Source organism: Aegilops tauschii, chromosome 5 (genome assembly GCF_002575655.3).
Source record: "Aegilops tauschii subsp. strangulata cultivar AL8/78 chromosome 5, Aet v6.0, whole genome shotgun sequence".
NCBI lineage: Eukaryota > Viridiplantae > Streptophyta > Magnoliopsida > Poales > Poaceae > Aegilops > Aegilops tauschii.
The window spans coordinates 453,844,182-453,866,286 of NC_053039.3; the positions used below are offsets into that span (position 1 = coordinate 453,844,182).

The 22,105-nt window shown below is 45.1% G+C and overlaps 1 pseudogene; it reads right to left on the reverse strand.

Annotated features, from left to right (window-relative positions):
• Window positions 1–17,017: 17,017 nt before the first annotated feature.
• On the reverse strand, window positions 17,018–17,815 carry LOC109765940 (uncharacterized; annotated as a pseudogene).
• Window positions 17,816–22,105: the final 4,290 nt, after the last annotated feature.

The window sequence follows — 22,105 nt, forward strand, 5'->3', positions numbered from 1 at the left end:
GTTGTAACTGGGGTCGTACTGAGATGCAGCAGCTACTGCCCTCTTGGCTGCAGCTTGGAGGCGTTCTGCTTCTGCCCTCCTCTCGTACTCGTCTGCCTCCTCCCTAGTTATGACATATCTCCCCTTTGCCTGAAAGTCAAATAAAGCAGGAGCAGGGAGAGCAATATGGACAGCGCGACGTCTGTCAAAGATTCGTCGGTACTGGAGAGGCTGTTCATTCTCTCAATAAACTGATGGCGAACCATAGCATTGTAATCTAGATAAGTAGGAGGCAACTCCATATCATTTTCACGAATGGGTACCTCAAGAAAATTAGCTAAACGGGTTGCATAAATTCCACCAAACAAATCTCCGCTAATACTGTTATGATGCTGCCTTCGTGCAACAATAGCCCCCAAGTTATATTGTTTATCTCCTAACACAGCACTCTTGAGGACACAAAGATCTGGAATGCACATGTGACAGGCTTCATCTTTACCATTAATACATCTACCTATAAAGAGAGCAAAATAATGTATAGCAAGAAAATGAATGCTCCAAATGGTAGCTTGCGTGATTTCTCTAGATTCCCCCACAGTTATGCTAGCAAGAAAGTCTTCATATTCAGATTTGCGAGGTTCACTAACATTACCCCACTGCGGGAGTTTACAAGCAGTATTAAAATCTTCTAAGTCCATGGTATAAGATTTATCATAAAGATCAAACAGAACCGTGTGAGAATTGCGTGATGATGTAAATTTAAACCTTCTCACAAAGGAATCAGTTAGGTGGTAATATTGAGGGCACTTATCTAACAAGAAGCCCTCGAGTTCAACATTACGCACATACGCGTCAAATTCATCCTTAATTCCTGCTTGGACCATGAAATTTTCTGACGGCCATTCACAAGGCCGCACTTGAGCTTCTCTTGGTAGTTCATAGTCCTGCTCATGTATCGCGATCCTTGGTTCTTGCTTCTTCGAAGAACCACCTTGGTACATTTTCCTAAACATATTTCTTCCTCTGAAAAATTTCTGAAATTTTTAGTAACTGCAAATAAAAGTGAACCAAACTCAACAAGATTGATAGCAACTACTCCCACAAATGCCTAGAGACTATATCATGCATTAGAACTACTTGGGACCATATAAATTTGACATGCAAGCTCAAGAACAGGGTCACCTAAGCAGCAAAAAATTTGCAATAAATAAAGCACTAGAACAAAAACTAATTGGAACATTGGAGGAGTCACATACCGAAGAACAATCCCCCAAAACAATTTTGTGAATGGAGCTTTGAGCAAGGAGATCGAAAATCGCAGCAACATGAGCTAGAACACGAGTTTGAGATAGGTGGTGATTTTTTCTGGAGGAAGACGGAGTGTGTGGGTGCAGGAATAAGTGGAGGGGGCCACTAGGGGCCCACGAGGCAGGGGGCGCGCCCTGGACCCTCGTGGCCAGGTGCTAGCTCCCCCTGATGTGTTCTCAGTGCCAAATATTCTCAAATATTCTAGAAAAAATCATATTTCAATTTCGGGGCATTTGGAGAACTTCTATTTTCGGGGTATTTTTTATTGCAAGGGTAATTCAGGAAACAGACAGAAAAATACTATGTTTGCTTTATTTATTCTAAATAACAGAAAGTAAAAGGCGGGTACAGAAAGTTGTGCTTTCTAACTTCATCCATCTCATATTCATCAAAAGGAATCCACTAACAAGGTTGATCAAGTCTTGTTAACAAACTCTTTCCGAATAACATGAAACCGGAGAATTTTCGAATAACACTAGGTTACCTCAACGGGGATATGCACGTCCCCAACAATAAGAATATCATATTTCTTCTTGACAGTAGGAAGAGGAAATTCAAAACCTCCAATAGTGATTGTTGAAATTTTTCCAATAGAATTGATACTGTGGACTTGAGGTTGTTTCCACGGAAAGTGTACCGTATGCTCATTACCATTAACATGAAAAGTGACATTGCCTTTGTTGCAATCAATAACAGCCCCTGCAGTATTAAAAAAGGGTCTCCCAAGAATAATCGACATACTATCATCCTCGGGAATATCAAGAATAACAAAGTCCGTTAAAATAGTAACGTTTGCAACCACAACAGGCACATCCTCACAAATACCGACAGGTATAGCAGTTGATTTATCGGCCATTTGCAAAGATATTTCAGTAGGTGTCAACTTATTCAATTCAAGTCTACGATATAAAGAGAAAGGCATAACACTAACACCGGCTCCAAGATCACATAAAGCAGTTTTAACATAGTTTCTTTTAATGGAGCATGGTATAGTTGGTACTCCTGGATCTCCTAGTTTCTTTGGTATTCCACCCTTAAAAGTATAATTAGCAAGCATGGTGGAAATTCCAGCTTCCGGTATCTTTCTTTTATTTGTAACAATATCTTTCATATACTTAGCATAAGGATTTATTTTAAGCATATCAGTCAAACGCATACGCAAAAAGATAGGTCTAATCATTTCAGCAAAGCGCTCAAAATCCTCATCATCCTTTTTCTTGGATGGTTTAGGAGGAAAAGGCATGGGTTTCTGAACCCATGGTTCTCTTTCTTTACCGTGCTTCCTAGCAACAAAGTCTCTCTTATCATAACGTTGATTCTTTGATTGTGGGTTATCAAGATAAACAGCAGGTTCAATTTCTACATCATTGTTATTGCTAGGTTGAGCATCAACATGAACATCATCGTTAACATTATCACTAGGTTCATGTTCATTACCAGATTGTTTTTCGGCATCAGAAATAGAAATATCATTGGGATTCTCAAGTGTGTCAACAACATGTTCGCTAGAAGCATGCAAAGTCCTATCATTTTTCCTTTTCTTCCTCTTAGAAGGACTAGGCACATCAACATTAGTTCTCTGAGAATCTTGCTCAATTCTCTTAGGGTGGCCCTCAGGATACAAAGGTTCTTGAGTCATTTTACCTCCTCTAGTCATAACTCTAACAGCATGATCATTTTTCTTATTATTTAATTCATTGAGCAAATCATTTTGAGCTTTAAGCACTTGTTCTACTTGAGTGGTAACCATAGAAGCATGTTTACTAATGAGTTTAAGTTCACCTTTAACTCTAGACATATAATCACTGAAGTGTTCAACCATATAAGCATTACGTTTCAATTGTCTACCAACATAAGCATTGAAGTTTTCTTGTTTAACAATAAAATTATCAAACTCATCCAAGCATTGGCTAGCAGACTTATAACGAGGAATATCACCTTCATCAAATCTATAGAGAGAATTTACCTTTACTACCTGTGTCGGGTTATCAAGACCATGTATTTCTTCAATAGGTGGTAAATTCTTAACATCTTCAGCTTTAATACCCTTTTCTTTCATAGATTTCTTTGCCTCTTGCATATCTTCAGGACTGAGAAATAGAATACCCCTTTTCTTCGGAGTTGGCTTAGGAGTTGGTTCAGGAAGTGTCCAATTATTTTCATTAGTCAACATATTATTCAATAACAATTTAGCTTGATCAACAGTTCTTTCCCTGAAAACACAACCAGCACAACTATCCAGGTGGTCTCTGGAAGCATCGGTTAGTCCATTATAAAAGATATCAAGTATTTCATTTTTCTTAAGAGGATGACCAGGCAAAGCATTAAGTAATTGGAGAAGACTCCCCCAAGCTTGTGGGAGACTCTCTTCTTCAATTTGCACAAAATTATATATTTCCCTTAAGGCAGCTTGTTTCTTATGAGCGGGGAAATATTTAGCAGAGAAGTAATAAATCATATCCTGGGGACTACGCACACAACCAGGATGAAGAGAATTAAACCATGTCTTAGCATCACCCTTTAATGAGAATGGAAATAATTTAAGGATATAGTAGTAGCGAGTTTTCTCATCATTAGTGAATAGGGTGGCTATATCATTTAATTTAGTAAGATGTGCCACAACAGTTTCAGATTCATAGCCATAAAAAGGACCAGATTCAACCAAAGTAATTATCTCAGGATCGACAGAGAAATCATAATCCTTATCGGAAATACAGATAGGTGAAGTAGCAAAAGCAGGGTCATATTTCATTCTAGCATTCAAAGACTTTTCTTCCAGTTTAGCTAATAATTTCTTAAAATCAGATCTATCATTGCAAGCAAGAAAATCTCTAGCAGTTTCTTCATCCATAACATAACCCTCAGGCACAACAGACAATTCATATCTAGGGGGAGAATCTTCATCATCACTTTCATCAATATTATCAGTTTTAATAATTTCATTCTCTCTAGCCCTAGTAAGTTGTTCATCAAGAAATTCACCTAGTGGCACAGTATTATCAAGCATAGAAGTAGTTTCATCATAAGTATCACACATAGCAGAAGTGGCATCATCAATAACATGCGACATATCAGAATTAATAGCAGAAGCAGGTTTAGGTGTCGCAAGTTTACTCAAAACAGAAGGTGAATCAAGTGCAGAGCTAGATGGCAGTTCCTTACCTCCCCTCGTAGTTGAGGGATAAATCTTGGTTTTATCGTCTTTCAAGTTCCTCATAGTGACCAGCAGATAAAAATCCCAAGTGACTCAAAGAATAAAGCTATGCTCCCCGACAACGGTGCCAGAAAATAGTCTTGATAACCCACAAGTATAGGGGATTGCAAAAGTCTTCGAGGGTAGAGTATTCAACCCAAATTTATTGATTCGACACAAGGGGAGCCAAAGAATATTCTCAAGTATTAGCAGTTGAGTTGTCAATTCAACCACACCTGGATAGCTTAATATCTACATCAAAGTATTTAGTAGCAAAGTAGTATGGAAGTAACGGTAACAGTGGCAAAAGTAACAGTAGCAGTTTTGTAGTAATTGTAACAGTGGCAACGGTAAAATAACTAAGCAAAGAGCAATATGTGAAAAGCTCGTAGGCATTGGATCGGTGATGGATGATTATGTCGGATGTGATTCCTCATGCAACAGTTATAACATAGGGTGACACAGAACTAGCTCCAATTCATCAATGTAATGTAGGCATGTATTCCGAATATAGTCATATGTGCTTATGGAAAAGAACTTGCATGACATCTTTTGTCCTACCCTCCCGTGGCAGCGGGGTCCTATTGGAAACTAAGGCATATTAAGGCCTCCTTTTAATACAGTACCGGACCAAAGCATTAACACTTAGTGAATACATGAACTCCTCAAACTACGGTCATCACCGGTAAGTATCCCGATTATTGTCACTTCGGGGTTAACAAATCATAACACATAATAGGTGACTATAGACTTGCAAGATAGGATCAAGAACTCACATATATTCATGAAAACATACTAGGTTCAGATCTGAAATCATGGCACTCGGGCCCTAGTGACAAGCATTAAGCATAGCAAAGTCATAGCAACATCAATCTCAGAATATAGTGGATACTAGGGATCAAATCCTAACAAAACTAACTCAATTACATGATAAATCTCATCCAACCCATCACCGTCCAGCAAGCCTATGATGGAATTACTCACGCACGGCGGTGAGCATCATGAAATTGGTGATGGAGGATGGTTGATGACGACGATGGCAACGGATTCCCCTCTTCGAAGCCCCGAACGGACTCCAGATCAGCCCTCCCGAGAGAGTTTAGGGCTTGGCAGCGGCTCCATATCGTAAAACGCGATGAATCCTTCTCTCTGATTTTTTCTTCCCGAACGCGAATATATGGAGTTGGAGTTGAGGTCGGTGGAGCAACAGGGGGCCCACGAGGCAGGGGGCGCGCCTCCCACCCTTGTGGACAGGGTGTGGGCCCCCTGGTCTTGATTCTTTCGCCAATATTTTTTATAAATTTCAAAAATATTCTCCTGAAGTTTCAGGTTATTCCGAGAACTTTTATTTCTGCATAAAAATAACACCATGACAATTCTGCTAAAAACAGCGTCAGTCCGGGTTAGTTCCATTCAAATTATGCAAGTTAGAGTCCAAAACAAGGGCAAAAGTGTTTGAAAAAGTAGATACGACAGAGACGTATCACCAGCAGGCAGAACTAAGATTACGTCTCATTGCGCCTAAAAATGAAAAAAAGACAATGACAATGCCCTTACCTCCTCTGGTCATGGAGGTCTCCAACGACTGCTCCTAATCATTCCCTGCGGCATCACGATCACCAGACGCGGGGGCTTCAGGCACCACCGGTAGAACCCCAAGCCACACCGACCTCCTTGATTGAACGGGCGGGCCTGAAGGGGTGAGACTTAGGTGGGGAACATAGAGAGTATCATGAAGAAGCAGAGTATCATCAAGAAGCAATGCCAAAGACATAGGCAGAGGACTTACCAGCCTTTCACATGGACGTTATGCTTCTGCGGCGGCTTCAACACCGTGACAGGGACCGCCTGCACTAGAGGCGCCCAGAGCCCCAATGGGCTCATCGATTCTCAACGATCCTTGTTGTTGCTCTTGAGATCCCACCGTGATGGAGGAAGCCTCTCCGCTGTGGCCCCTATTCAGACCCCGCGAAGGTGAAGGCACGGTGGTGTCCTCCTCGCCTATGGCCTCTTCCTCCTTGAAGGACACGTTGTCCTCCTCCTTGGCATCATCGCCTATCTCCTCCTCGCAGTCGGCATCGGTTCCTCCTCTTTGGTAGTCGCGACAGCCATGCTCACCTCCTCTTCACGGGCTACAATGACCTCCTTCTTCTTCTTGGAGGGAGCATAGCGGGCCACGGGGCCCTCATCGGGAATGGACTCTAGCAGCCTTGCCATGGCCAGTTCAAAGATCTGCCAAGGAACTGGGGGGCTCCAACATAACCGACAAAGGGCACGAACTCTTACACGACCAATTATTCCCTTTAGTGACCCAGTAAAGGAGCAGAAAGGATTCTCGCTTTTTCCTAGGGCTGACCCCGAGTTATTGAACCCACAAGAGGAAGGCACCCTTAAAGTCAGGGGTTTCTACCAAGCTTTTGCAAGCCTATTAGTTCCAACTTTTGACCTGATCAAAATCAAGTTGAAACTAAAAACACTTATAATAAAAATAGGCATAGGTATAAGGACTTTTCTTATAACCATATATTTGCGAACGAGATCATCATCTTATATCATATATCTTAAAATTTACTAATTGGAGGCACCTTTCGTGCCTCCACGTTAATTCACATCCACAAGATTAATTTAGCCATTATATTTAATATTTAATGGTCACGATATATTAGAAGACTCTGCCTTATCTATACCTACTATTAAAAGGAGGAAATATTCTTGCTCCCAAATTTTCGTCCATTTTCGTACATCAATACCAGATTTTCATCCTTTTTCCCGAGTCAACATTGTTCGTACGTTGGTCAACTTTTTTATTCATACATGCTCCCGCTCCGCGCATGGGCCAGGTGGCCACACTAGGCCTCAGCCCGCCAGCGCTAGGCTGCTTGCACGTTCTTGACAAAACGAAAGAACTAGGCTATCAAAAAGGAAGGAAAAAGACTTGCTCACGTGGGGTTGGGGGATCGGGATTGCAACTTGAAATATCATAATTTGAGAAAATTCAAAATTATTTTGGATTTAAATCTATCAATATTCTTTGTATTTTAATTTTCTAGCTAATTTAAATTTGATTCGATAGTTTGAAACTTATCCAAAATATTTAGGCTGCAAAAGTTTCGATACCAACCAAAAATTTGTAGTAATTTTGAAATTTGAGTTGCACTATCTCTAAAATGAAAAACCACTTTCAAAACCGACTTGCGCGTTAGAAAATCTCAGTGAGCTTGGATGCAATCTAAATGAACTCCAAATGTTTCCTCATAATGAGCTTCTTCATATACATACGCCGACACACGAGATCCCTCCCCACTACCACCCACCGCATGGACATGTTTATTCAGATTGTTAGAACCACTCCTCATAATGAGGAAGTGTCTGAACAACTCCTCCATTTGCATGGGGACCTAGCATTGGTACACTAGGGTTGTGTAATGAGGAAAAAGTCAATAGACAACTTTGAAATGGCAAAGTGGCGGTAATGATAGAAAGAGCGAGAAGTAGAGGGATTATAATGGGTGGCTGAAAATTGGCGGGAAAGAGATGGGGAAGAAAGAATATACAATAAAAGAAAACTAAAACTGAAAAATATACTTTGTGTATTATCTAATGCAAAAATGCATGGAAACAAAATCCACAAGTGTAAGCCGAGTGTTTTTATCAAGCACTTGGCTTACATTAGGGCGTATTTAAAAAGAAAATGAAATATGTAAACGGAGTGTGCCATTAGATGGTACTCGGCTTATTGCAATTGTCGTCATGGAGCCGACAAGTGCGATGAGGATGGCCACGTGGCAAGTACTTTGCTGAGCCTCTGGTGTAAGCCGAGTGTTTTTTTCCGTTCTATGCCGAATTTTCTGTATAAGCCGAGATATTTTTTGGTGGGTGCTCAACTTACGCTTGGCTGCCCCGAGGACCTTGCCAACAAATATTATTTTGAGGGTGCTCAGCTTACTCTGGATTATGCCAAGTTTCCTATATAAACCGAGATATTTTTTGGCGGGTACCAATTTTCTCTGGGTATGCCGAAGTAAGATAGGGGAGGGAGGGGGGGTTACAACACATCACATACTCGCCTATCCCGAACTCCAGTCATGGAAGGTAAGAAGATGAGACCCAAAGCAACTAGAGCGTGTCACGACCAATGCTAGGCACCTCCATCATGCGGCCACGATCCGGGACAGATTAAGAGCCTAGAGGAGTGGGCAAGTGGATTGTAGGACTAAACAGGACCGGAGGAAGAAGCCACGAAGGAAGCGATGGCGAGTTCTACATTGCACCCCGAATTCCCACGTCTTGAGAAGCCGCCCAAAACCGAGCACGACGTCTGACATTGTCAATTCCAACACTGGAGACACCACGAGAAACCAAGACAACACTTCTTGAAGGGGACGATGTTGGTATGCTGCCGTCATTCGATCCGGGCAACCGGACCTAGTGTTTGCCCCAGTGCTCGAAGAGGGACACAGGCGAAAGGCCATGTCAATGCCCCCCCAAAAGGGGATGACATCCTCATGTGTCGCCGATACCAGCATCGGTAAGCTGAGTGGAGATTTCACCCTGGCCTTTGACACCTCTTCAATCCTACAATCATATGTTTGGTTGGTCATAGATCACTTGCTGTGTACCATTCATTGTGATTTAGATAGCAGGGCTGGCTGCAAAAATATAAATTAAAATAGTCATAAAACATTTTTCGCTTCCAGACTGTTTTGAGGTCTCAAGCTAGTAATGGAAACCTAAAATCGACCAAGGGCTGTCTAACAAAACCGTCTTTAAAGCCATGTTGTGTACGCGCAAGAGATAGGTGGCTAACACGGGTCGTGGGGCTAGCGCAGTTAACTAGGAAGGACATGCATTTCAATGGTTTTCTGACTGGCAGCACCCTCGTGCTTCACTGAGATGCTAATGGCATATTGTGAAAAGATTATTTCAATTGTTCGCCGAGATCAATGTTGCTTCATCGAGTATTTTTAATAATCAGCGTATTGCGATTTTCGTGTAGTGGAAGTAGATTCTACAACTGTAGCATTACAAGTTTATTAGTCTAATATAGTTTTTTAATGAGAAAGAAAAACATTTTTCAAGAATGAGAAAGAGTAATTTTAATGGATGCAAACTGAATTTATGACATCACTGAGAGGAAATACATATGGTTAGTAGGTATTAGTGAGTAATTATACGGAGAATTATGAAAATGATTTCCCTCCTACAAATAACGTTACCATGCATGTTTATCCAAAAAAGCGTTTACTTCCATTCTTAGCTAGCAGTCACATGACCCATCCCTTACCCCGCTCCATTGCTATAAAATCCCCACCATAGACTACAAGCAATCACACAAAACGAACAGTACTTAGTTACACATCTCTAGCTCCAACGAATCCAGAAAGATGGTGTCCTCCTCTGGTTCCACTGCGTTCACCCTCCCAGCCGACTCGTCATCGTCTTCCAACAAGGAGGTGCAGGTAGGCACGTTTAAGTGCAGGTTTTGCCCATCCACTTTCAAGACCGTGCGGGGGCGGGCCAGCCACCAGAAGGTGCACCACCACAAGCCGCGCATGGAGCGTCGTCCCGCTTGGTCCCTGCCGCGCATGACCTGGGCGCCGTCGTACGCCACCTACTTGCACAACGCTCGCCTGCATGCCAACCTGTTTGCCGCCCACTACTACCCCAGGCCCCGCTTCATGCCGCCTTCGTTGCCATGGCAAACCGGCACAAGCCTTCCTCCGGCTCAACCATCTTCTGCAGTGTTGGTGCAGGCGGCCAGCGGCTACCCCGGGACCGGAGATGGAGGTCACCTGGCACGCCAGCAAGGGGTGCGTCAAGTGAATCAGGAAGAGACTACTGCTAACGGGATTGATCTCACTTTGAAGCTCTAGGATTAAGGCTTGGATTGTTTTGGGGTCACCTAAATGTTTAAATTGTTCCGCTAAGTTATCTGAATTCTGTATTTGATTCACTTTACTTTAGCTATGCTCAATCGTATTTGCCTGCGATTCAAAGATGTGATCGATTGATGTACCCAGCGATCGAAGTGTAATTCAACCAAATGGTTACATCGGGATGGTTTTCTTATAATGTGTCTATTGTTATTTGGAAGGATGGTCCATCTGTTTAAACTGAACACTGATATGAGTTGGATAAACTCATGGTATGGAACTGGGTCAAATTATTTAGTTCTCAATCCAAGGGAGTTGTACAACACGAAGTAAGTACTTCTGGTCTAATCTTTTTATGCAGAGCATGTTTCCAAGAATTTGGTCGAGTTTTGCTTCTTAACATCACCCTTCCCAAAAGTGCCTTATTCCCAATGTACATCAATTGTGGAGATATATCTAATAAGTCCCGGATTTATAACGGTATATGGTCAATCATATGTGATATGGACATATTCGATTGTTTTCATCTCTTAGATTCAGGTATGCCATGCACCTCACCCAGGGGCAGCAAATGTCCACTCTTCGTGAAAAAGTGCATGTTCCACTTCTCGAACATTGTATTAGACAAAAGAAAATATGAACGACAGAAAATAAAAGTGATATTTTCTTATATCTAATTAAGTTGCTTTCAGAAGAGCATTAGATTAGTTTAGTGAAAAATGTGATGGGCACTTTTACGAAAATGCAACTGTGTGAAAAAGTGTAAGCTGCACCGAGGATCAATTTTTTTTTGCGCCATAAAAATTCCAGACCTCACTAAAATATCCAAAATTACAAAAATAAATAAATCAGATTTCAATGTATCACAATTTTCTGAAATTTAACTAATTTTACCCAACTTCAATTTGTTTGCAATAGCGAGGCTACAAAAATTTCAGTACCCACCAAAATATAGTTGAGATTTTTATACATGAGTTGCACTTTCACTAAATTGAAGTACCGCTTTCAAAACCGACTTTGATACGAGAAAATTTCGGTGTGCTTAATTTTAAATCTACAGTGAACACCAATGGCTTCCTCAAAGTGAGCTTAGTCACATACACCGGCAAACAGGATCGCTCGTGCACCTACCATCTGGACATGTTCATTTAGATTGAACATTTCGTGATGTCCTCCTCCAATCCATTCAAGGAGTTACCGAAGCCATCAATATGGAACGATTTATGTAAGGATTGCATGAAGAAATGCAATACCGGCTATTGTTTTATGACTTCACAAACTTCCTAGAAATGGCGAACAAGGCCCTCCCTGCTTGAAGACAAGCATCACACAATAAAAGACATTCGCAAGTGCAAAAAGCCGGCACTAGGAAGCTCAGGAAACAACAAGCCCCGTGTTTAGGAACCACCACTGCAAGAGTATGCTGCCCCACAACTTCCTAGAACCCCAACACCTGCACCCCAACCCAACTCAAAGCAAAACCAGAATGACCGCTTTGCCCACATCACTTGTTTTGGTTGTGGTCATAATTCGTATTGCACCCCACAATGCTTGCTCCACAATGGCCTGACATGAACATATTTCATATTTGACACGAACAATGTCTGATGGCAAGCATCCTTCAGTCTAGACCACATCATTTTCCCAGCAAAAACATCGCACATGTAGACCCGGGTGTGGCGGTTCTAAATCTGTAGCACATCGCAAACGAGGTGAAGCTTACCTCCACTTGCAGGTACCTGCGGGGGGGGGGGGGGGGGGGGGGCTGGTGGACGGAGGCATTTCCGCAGCGGCCACGGACTCCAAGTAGCATCAGCAAGGTCAAAGATGGAGACCACGATGACTTGTCCGATCGGCAGGAATGACTGACCTGATTTGGTCTTCAGGTCTTCGTGGAACAATGTCTACACTCTGTCCACCCCGACACCCCAGAAGGCGACACTATAAGATAAAGCAAGCTGCATCATGGCCATGTAATTCCTGGAGTCGGACTGTGAGGACAACACGATGTAGCCAAATAGCAGCCCCCGCATCTCGTCTAGCATAATAGCAAGGTCCTTGGCAAAGGAATGGATGATCCACTGTCCGTCGACGTCCATGTACAGTGATCTAATGTAGGCCTCCCCGAGTTTGTTTTTGGCCGACGGGTGCGCGATGGTGCCGCACATGAATGGGTTGAGCAGCTTCAAAGATTGGGCGCCTCCTATGGTAAAGAAGGAAGGGCCTTGCTGCCATTGCGGAGTCACAAGTGAGATCCTCTTCTTGAACAAATCTAACCCCCCCTTTTCTTTGTTTATTTCTCTATGAGATGTTATCCACCAGCAACAAACCGACGTAACCCTCGACTAAGAAGCAAGATTTGGAACCCCAGTTCTGAGAGATTTCATCCGCTTCCCAGATGCACAACTCGCGGAGAAACAAACAGAGAAAAAGGGGAAAATTTTAGATTTTTTCAAGAAGAGGAGCTCACTTGTGAGTTTGCAATGGCAACAAGGTCCTTCCTTCTTTACCATGGAGCTCTCTTCTCCTCAATCAACAACCATGAATAAAACAGGGGACAAACAAAGCATGGGAAAAGCAAAGCGGATAGTTGCGATGTCTGTGATCTGTGTATTGGGGAGGAGAGAGTGGCGGGGGTTGCTCTGGCGAACTACGTCGTTTCCTGGAGAGGAAAGTGGAGGGTTGTGGCTCCGCTGCGAAGGAAGAGGAAGGTGGAGTGGTGGCGGCGTTGCTGTCCGGAGAGGAAACCAGAGGGGTAGGGCGACTAGTTGATATGGGGGTGAAGGCAACGCGATGGGGTGGTTGTGGTGCCGGTGGATCTTGTAGCAAATCGGGGTGCAGGAGGTGTCGGCATCGAGAAGCTAGCTTCGGTCTGGCGGCGACTGTCATGAGAGTTTCATGGGATGGGATCGGTGCAAGTTGGGTGCAATAGTACACAACCGGGACGTGGTGGCGCGTGGAAGGAAACTAGTCAGAGAGGAGTGGCAAGATCCACAACGGCAGGAGGCACTGGGTGTAGTGGGGTGGTGTGCGTGGCTCAGATGCTCGTGCAGCACCGAGGCGGTGTGTCTTGCGTGGTGTCTTGTGAAGTCGGCGTCATAGGAAAACTTCGGGACCGTGGCCGCGGATCCAATGGCGGGGAGGCGCGGGGAGGGCACCGACATGGTGGGAGGTAGAGAGGGGCGACACAGCTGGTGGATCATGGGGAAGGTTACCCGGGGGAGGAAGAACATGGGCGGGGATAATGGGGTTGGTTGGGGTTGAGGTGGGGGACGATCATGGAGAAGAGTAGTGGGAAGTGGGCTGGGGGCTGGATTTTCCCCCTGGTTTCTGCAGCACGGTTGGGGTGCGGTGTCAGTATTTGGTTTGGGGTGGAGTACAACTCAATTTCGTTGTATAGAGTAAGCGGATGTTTTATTGTATAAGGTGTGAAGGGGCGCTTTCGAAGCTCCAAGAGTGGCTGCAAGTGCATCACCGATAAGGCATGCAACCTCCTATGCACCTTTGCCAGAAGCTCCTGTTGCGCGACTCCGCAGACTGTATGAAGACGACTCTGCTGGTGGGACCACCATCGGATGTAGTCTGTCGAGTTAGTGTGGACAGTAGCTCCCACATCTTGCTTAGCATAATACCACACTCCTTGAAAAAGGAATGGACGACCCACCGTCTGTCGATGTCCATGTATAGTTATCTAATGTAGGCCGCCATGAGCTTGGTGTTGGCCAGCGGGAGCACGATGGTGCTGCATATGAATGGGTTGAGCAGCGTCACGAAGGCTGTCTCGTCCACCAGTGCCAACCATGATGCCGCACATAACGGGTTGAGTTTTCATGACACATCCATGATGCGGCCCTACAATCTCGGACTTCTTTGAATAGTGGAGGGTGCCGCCATGGTCTCAAGGAAAGAGAGTGAAATTGATTGCTGGCTACAAATTAGGTGGTTGGTGGCTGGCCAAGATGGAGATGATCTAGCAATGATCACGATCCTAGATGGTGAGAGGGGGGAGTGCTAGTTTTGCATAATGAGAAATGTAAATTACACTTTCTTTCACAAAACCTCAACTTAATGAAAAAGTGCAAGTTGCACCATTGAAATTTTGCTAACTCAAAAATTCTAGATCTCACTGAAATATCCAAATTTCAGGAGATTAAAAATTCTTTTGGATTTTGATCTATCAAAATTCATGGGCACTGAGTAACTTTATCTAATTTAAATGTGCTTTGAATCCGCTCGCTTCAAGTCCATCGAGCCTAGCCTCGGCCGCCTTCCGCCTCGGCAAGTTCGTCCAGGATGTCAACTCCCTCCGATCTCCTCCCACCGCCAACTGTAGTCCTTGTGTATACTTCAGTGAGGGCATCTACTACTTCACCAAATAATTCATCTGACTCTCCAAGACTGGGCTCCTGCCCCGAACCCTCTTCCCCGAGTTTAACTCGTCAGAGCCTTGGCCAAGTTGATGGGCTACACCAGCTGCATCACCGTTAAGCTGGAGGAGGGGCGAAGATGGAGTTTGCAATACAGATGTGATTGATAAAGGGTTGCAGACTTGTGGGGTGGAGAACGAGGATGCTGATGAAGCAACTATCCGTTGTGCAGGATTAGGCAGGTGCCTTCATGGGCCAATATATGATGAACCAATTATGCAATGAGAAGCACCATGGAAGAATGAATGATGTAAACTAAAAACATGACATGAACTTGACAATACCAAAGGGTCTAAGATTGAGTACAGCTATTCTGCATAATGAATGATGAAAACTGACAACATGCCATGAACTTACGGTACCAACGTGTCGAGGATGGTGTACAGTTATCCTGTAGAATTAGTGACCTTGATCTCCATACAGATACATTACCTAAGCTACCATATTAGCTTATCTGTTTGATTATCTCATGCGACATTAGTCCAATTGAGTTTTCTTCAGAGGAATTATAGGCAGATGGGGTTCATACATGTAGACTAAAAGACAACTTAATGACCCGTCTAATTTCCTTATCACTTTCGTTCATATCTTCTAAGATTCTAAGCTCCCTAGGAGTATTGGCTCATGTTGCATCAGGGCTTTAGGGGTCGCTGGTGGGCCCACCTGCAAGGGGGTGAATCATTGATGTGTGCTGCCTTTGGATCCACTCCTAGGTGTGTTATGTGCAAGAACAACTCAACCCAATTCAGGTGATGCACACAACAAAGCAATCAATCGCATAACCGCCGGTGTAAAAACACATTAAAAAGAAGGAGGCTTAATCACACAAATAGGAGGCTTAACTCCGAGGATGGCACTGTGGATGGAGAAAGTGAGGGTGTTGTCCTACGGGAAGATAGAGAAAGCAGAGGCGGCAGCGACCATGCATTCAGGTTTCGAGAGCGGAGGAACAGAGAAGCGAGGAGGAGGAGAAGGAGCAATGGTGGTGGAGAGCATGCGTCGAGGACGAGAGGGGTTGGTGCTAGGGTTTTCACCACACTCAACGTGATCTACTCCACACCTCCCAGTTCACGTACGTCAAACCAGAGAAACACCTGCCACTGTCCCTTTGCACCACAGGACAACGACCCTAGTAGTCATCCAGCATCAGCTCAAGCGCGTGTGTGGAAAATGGATGAACTGCCGAGCAGTTAAACAACCAAATTAAAAAGATCAGGCGGCCATAGATCGCTCGCGTGCTCAGATGGCTTGTATGGCTGGGGTAGCCCATCAGGGTTTATAGAATATATGCATAGAATGTGATGGATCGGGTTTGACTTTAACATCAGCAATAGTTGATCATTCCTGACCTCTAGATCTATAATCCATAGGACACCCTGCCTTTAGGGTGGCAACACGGACGACCAATTAACCAGATATCTATGAGATAATTTTTGCTACCTTGCAACCGGTTGCATCAGGAATTTCAAACAGAGACATCATACAATATGAGTATGGAATATTGTTTAAGCTGGACTACAGTAGAACCAACTTACCATCTAAGGAATTTGTACCGCCAACTATCCAGCTTCTTATCTATCCTCTCATCAGTGTTTCTCCGGTCACTGTTCGAAGTTTAGTGTTATGAACAGGAAAACATAAATGCTAGTAATATGACGTTGGATTTTGAAGCAGGGCAAATCGAAAGTTTTTATGACAACTTACGTGTCACAATTTGCCATAAATATGTTCGATGTGCCATAATTGGAACCACCCCCCCGCGCCCGCAAAAAAAAACTTCACCGGCAAACCCCCTCTCCTAATTAAACAAGCAATTTCAGGTTTATGAAAGAAATCCTAAGAACAAATAAATGTTCAAAATAGCTACAAACAGTTTCAAGTTTATGAAAGTAATCTTAAGAACAGATAAATGTTCAAAACAACAACAAGAAACCATCCAATAATGTACTGAATTTGTATACGATTACAAACAAACGCAATAGAACTTCTGAAATTGTTTGCCACTTGATGCCTAGAGAACATACATATGATATGGTGCTCTAGGATCATCACAATAAACGGCCGATTGAGGAGTTCAGAACCTGGGACGACGCCATGGCCTATCCGCAGCCCACCAAACCAATGCAGCTAGGAGATAAGCAAGCTTGGATCATAGGTGGCCATGGCATCTAGTGCCGCGGCGCTTCTCCCAGAGCGCGGCGTACTCCTCATCGTCCGGCACGACAAAAGAGAGGAGCTTAATTAGCGGCGTCCTTGTCCAGAACAATAACAATGTTGTCTCCGACCGTCCAGTAGGCAGACCAATTGTCGCTCCCTGCGAAATGAATGGGGTCCAAGTCCCCGTCGGGGACGACTGGCTTGCTGCTATGTGCGGTGGTGGAGACCCACCCGCCGGCGGCAGAAGAGAAGGCGCAGACCCTGGCGTTGCTGTCCCGAAGGCAAAAAACCATGCACGTCACCCTGAAGTTTGAGAGGCTGATGCCCGCGTCCGCGTCCGCATCCTTGCCGTCGAGGAGGAAAGCGCCCAACATGTTGCAACAATGGAACCACGCCGAGCGAGATATTTCCTTGTAGCGCCGCGCCAAGGGATCACAGATGAGGAGGCGTGGCGCCCGCGACCTGTGGAAGAGGAGCAGGAGGCCCCCCGGATGTCGGCGAGCTCCGAGCGGCAATCGCCAAATTCCCCCAGCCGGAGGAAGTCGAGCGCCAGTTTTTGATAGGCGATGGTGTCCACAGGAGGAGGAGATGAAGACGGGGTTAAGGCTAGGCGGGCGCGGGGAGCCGTAGCCGTCCTCGATGCAGTAGTGGCCAACGATGTGGTCGGGTACGCCGTGGAGAGATCCGAACCGGCGGAGGAAGCCGCCGCTGTCACCCGCGATTACACGGTGCTAGCGCTTGGAGGTGCTCGCGGCGCGGACGAGGTGGGCATGCGAGGGGAGGCGCAAGAACACCAGCTCAAAAAGCTTGTCCAGGAGGACGTCAATCTCGGCCGCCCGCGGGGTTCCCCTCTGGGAATTCTTGCGGCGGTCGGCCATGGCCTGGGCACGTGGATCAGAAAAGGTTGGGCTAGGAAATGTATGCGTAATACTGGGTTTCCCCTCATGTAGCACAAGTGAGTCATTAGCATGCTGGAACTGAAGCGGAAACTCTACCATTTCCGTGATGTACCGGCAATACTGTGCAATATAAAAAGCTAGTCATTTTGCTTTGAAAATACACAGCTATCATGCAAAAAAAAACATGTCAATACGGTATGCGAGGTCTCATCAGAGTTAGCTTTTAGTCAGATGGTACAGGTTTTGCATGCATCTGCTGCCACTCTCTCTTTCTCTCTTCCAAAGTAATTCATCCATTTGTTTCACCTTTAGTAACTTAAATCATTCATATCTCATAAACAAAAATTCCGATTCCAACACTTTTTATATATTTGAACTCTTGACGAAAAGATCTTTAAAACAAGACCGATTTTAGATACATTTTAAATCGGTTTGAAATTTATGCAACATATTTCACATAAATCATATCTATTTCAATATCACATTCTTGGAAAAAAATATTTCACTCTTCTCAAATAAATTGTTACACATTTCAGTTACATATTATTTTCATTTTCAGAACCCACATTTCACTTTTCACTGGCTTGTTTCAGCAAAATAACATCTATTTCAATTTCATATTTTTAAAATAACATGTTTCATTCATTTGAAATAAACAGTTAAACATTTCCAACTAACCAGTCTCACAAGTTGACATTTCAGTTTGGTATTATTGTCATTTTCAAAGGCCGCATTTAACAAACATTCACATATATTTCAGTCCCACAATTTTTAAATAACATTTTTTTCACTTTTAGAACCTACATTTCACTTTGCGCTAGCTTGTTTCACAAAAATTACACCTATTTTAATTTCCAGTACTGAAAAAGAAAATTTCGCTCTTTTGAAGTAAATCATTACACGTTTCATAATTTTCAATTTCACAAGTTGAGATTTTAGTTTCACGTTTTTTTTTCTAGGTGCATTTCACTTTTCACTGGCTTCTTTCACAAAAATCACATCTATTTCAATTGCACGTTTATGAAATAACTTATTTCACTCTTTTGAAATAAAAATGTAACACACTTCCAAATAATTAGTTTCAAAAGTTGACATTTGAGTTTCATATTTGGGTTTAATATGTTTATGTGAAAAATGTTACTCACATCTTTCTAGTGGAATATGTTAGTTTCAGATTTTTCTAGTGAAATGGGTTTATTTCACATATGAAATGTGAAACGTTGAAAATTAAATGTGTTTGAAATATATCCAAAATTGGTCTAGTTTTAAAGTTCTTGACCCCAGGAGTCCAAATATATAAAAAGTTTTAAAAACAAGTCTATAGTTCAAAAGATATGGTTGATTTAAATTGTCTAAGAGGATTAAAGTCTATGATTTGTTCCGTGGGTAGTGTGAGAGTAGAGTCTTGCATGCGTACCGTCCCTGACAAAAGGTGTACTTTGAGGTCCATTATGTTGTCATTGATTTGACTAAAAATAAAGATACAAGAATATACTAGTGCTATACATCTAGGTGGGCCATACCGTTTCACGAATCTCAGAAAAAGCGGATGGCCTCAGATCCACCGGTACATCACGGAAACACTCAAAATGACTTTCCCATGCTGGAACTCACTCGCCGTAATGCCTCAAAATAAGGGACTGTCCGAGAAGTCAACAATTTATCTTATGAAGACACGCCCAAGGAAGTAGCACCGAAATGGGATTGGAACCGGATGCCTTTTATGGAAAAATAACATCGCCGTCACCATGGGAGGATGCTGTTGCAACCCCAAAGAATTTGACGGCCGTCTAACTTTTTTTAAGTAAGTTGATTTTCTAAGCCGTTGGATCAAAATCCAACAGCTCTTCTTCATCTTCTTTCTCTAGCCCTAATCCCCATCCAAATCGGAGAAACTTCTTCCTGTTCCAACCGCTTCCTCTGGCATGCTTCCCTAGCTCTCCTGCAGTTGCCACACTACTCCTCGTTGTCGCTTGCCGTGGCGTTCCTGCCTCCGGTGAGGAAACTAACTAATTCGAGTGGCGGTCAGAGCTAAAGACCCCCCCCCCCCCCCCCCCCCCCCCCGCCCCCCCCGCGCACCTTCACGGTTTACCTGCTTCCTCACCTCCACCGATGATGCCCCGTCTCGGCAAGGTCCTGGCTTGGCCTTGCCATGGTCGCGACAGCTCATTGCTGCTCGTTGTCGTCTCTGGCGTGGTGTTGCGCCTGGAATAGTCTTCACTCTCAAATGAAATAGGACTCAACACATGCTGCAATTTCAGGCAACTTACTAATATAGAACCCGCCAAAATTTAGTCAAAAACTTCTTACACGCACGATGGAGACATTATTCTCGTGGAAACGTCCGTGTTTAAAATAATTGTTGTGCTGGTCCTAAAAATCATATCCAAAGTCCAAACTGTAGTGGAACAATCACACGCACTGTATATTCATTCACAGAGTAGTACATATATATGAGTACAGAGGCACAACGTGCACACACTAAACTAACCAACTAAGTCCCTAGATCCTAGCTGCATGCGATCAGAGTGGAGGTGGAAGCGCAGGCAGTTGAAGGAGAGGGACGTGGTCACGTCGGTGCTGCATGAGCTGCATGTGCGGATGCATGCGTCCAACACCCCCCCGCAGTGTGAGCGTCGATGGCGCTGTCAACAACGCACAGACTGGATCTGAATTCCGCAAAGGTTGCAGCAGGGAGGCCTTTGGTCATGATGTCAGCGAATTGTTGGCTGGTTGGAACGTGATGAACACGAACATGGCCAAGGGCAACCTTCTCGCGGACGAAATGAACGTCAAGCTCGATGTGTGTGGTGCGTCGATGATGTACTGGATTCTGTGAGAGATACACAGCGGAGACGTTGTCGCAGAAGACGACGGTAGCTTTGCCCAGGTCGGAGTGAAGCTCGTGAAGGAGCTGGCGCAACCAACAGCACTCGGCAACCGTGTTGGCAACGGCACGGTATTCAGCTTCGGCACTAGACCGAGAGACCGTGGGCTGCCGCTTGCTGGACCAGGAGATGAGCGTGCCACCGAGGAAGACACAGTAGCCGGACGTCGAGCGGCGAGTGTCGGGGCAGCCGGCCCAATCGGCGTCGGTGTAGACGACGAGGTCGGTCGGTGGTGTGGCGACGATGAAGAGCCCATGCGCAGTGGTGCCGCGCACATACCGTAGTATGCGTTTGACCATCACCCAATGTGGTTGCCGCGGTGCGTGCATATGTAGACAGACCTGTTGAACTGTATATGTCAAGTCAGGGCGCGTGAGTGTGAGATATTGCAGAGCGCCGGTGATGCTGCGATAGAAGGCTGCGTCCTCGGCAGGGTCACCAGCGGTGGCCGCGAGTTTGGCCTTGGTGTCGACGGGCGTCGGGGCAGGGTGACACGAGGTCATGCCAGCGCGTTCCAGGAGTTCCTCGGCGTACTGCGCTTGGTGTAGGAGAAAGCCACGGCTGGAGCGCTGCACTTGTATGCCAAGGAAGAACTTGAGAGGCCCGAGGTCTTTGAGAGACACGGCAGCATGAAGCTGGCTGATGATCTGCTGAAGGAGAGCGTCGGAGGAGGCAGTGAGCACAATGTCATCGACATATAGCAGCAGGTAGGCGATGTCGTGGCCGTGCTTGAGGACGAAGAGGGACGCGTCGGAGCGTGTCGCGGCGAAGCCCAGCCTAGACAGGCACCCGGCGAACTTCGCGAACCATGCCCGGGGAGCTTGCTTGAGCCCGTACAGGGACTTGGATAGCAAGCAGACGTCGGAGGGGCGTGAGGCGTCGACGAACCCAGCTGGCTGCTGGCAGTAGACATGTTCAGTGAGCTCGCCGTGGAGAAATGCGTTCTTCACGTCGAGTTGGTGCACTGGCCATGAGCGAGCGGCAGCGAGCTGGAGGACGAGCCGGATCGAGGCGGGCTTGACGACCGGGGAGAAAGTGTCGGTGTAGTCGATCCCAGGCCGCTGAGAAAAGCCCCGCACGACCCAGCGGGCCTTGTATCTGTCGAGGGAGCCGTCAGGGCGCAGCTTATGTCGAAAGATCCACTTCCCGGAGATGAGATGGGTACCGGGCGGACGAGGAACGAGAGTCCAGGTCCGGTTCGCACAGAGGCCGTCGTACTCCTCCTGCATGGCGAGGCGCCAAGCCGGATCACGAAGGGCGGCCGCCACAGACGTCGGAATAGGCGAAGGCGCAGCAGTCCCGGCGGTGAGAACATAATCTGCATCGTACTTTGTGTTGCGGCGCTGAACGCCAGCCATGGCGCGCGTGACCATGCGGTGGC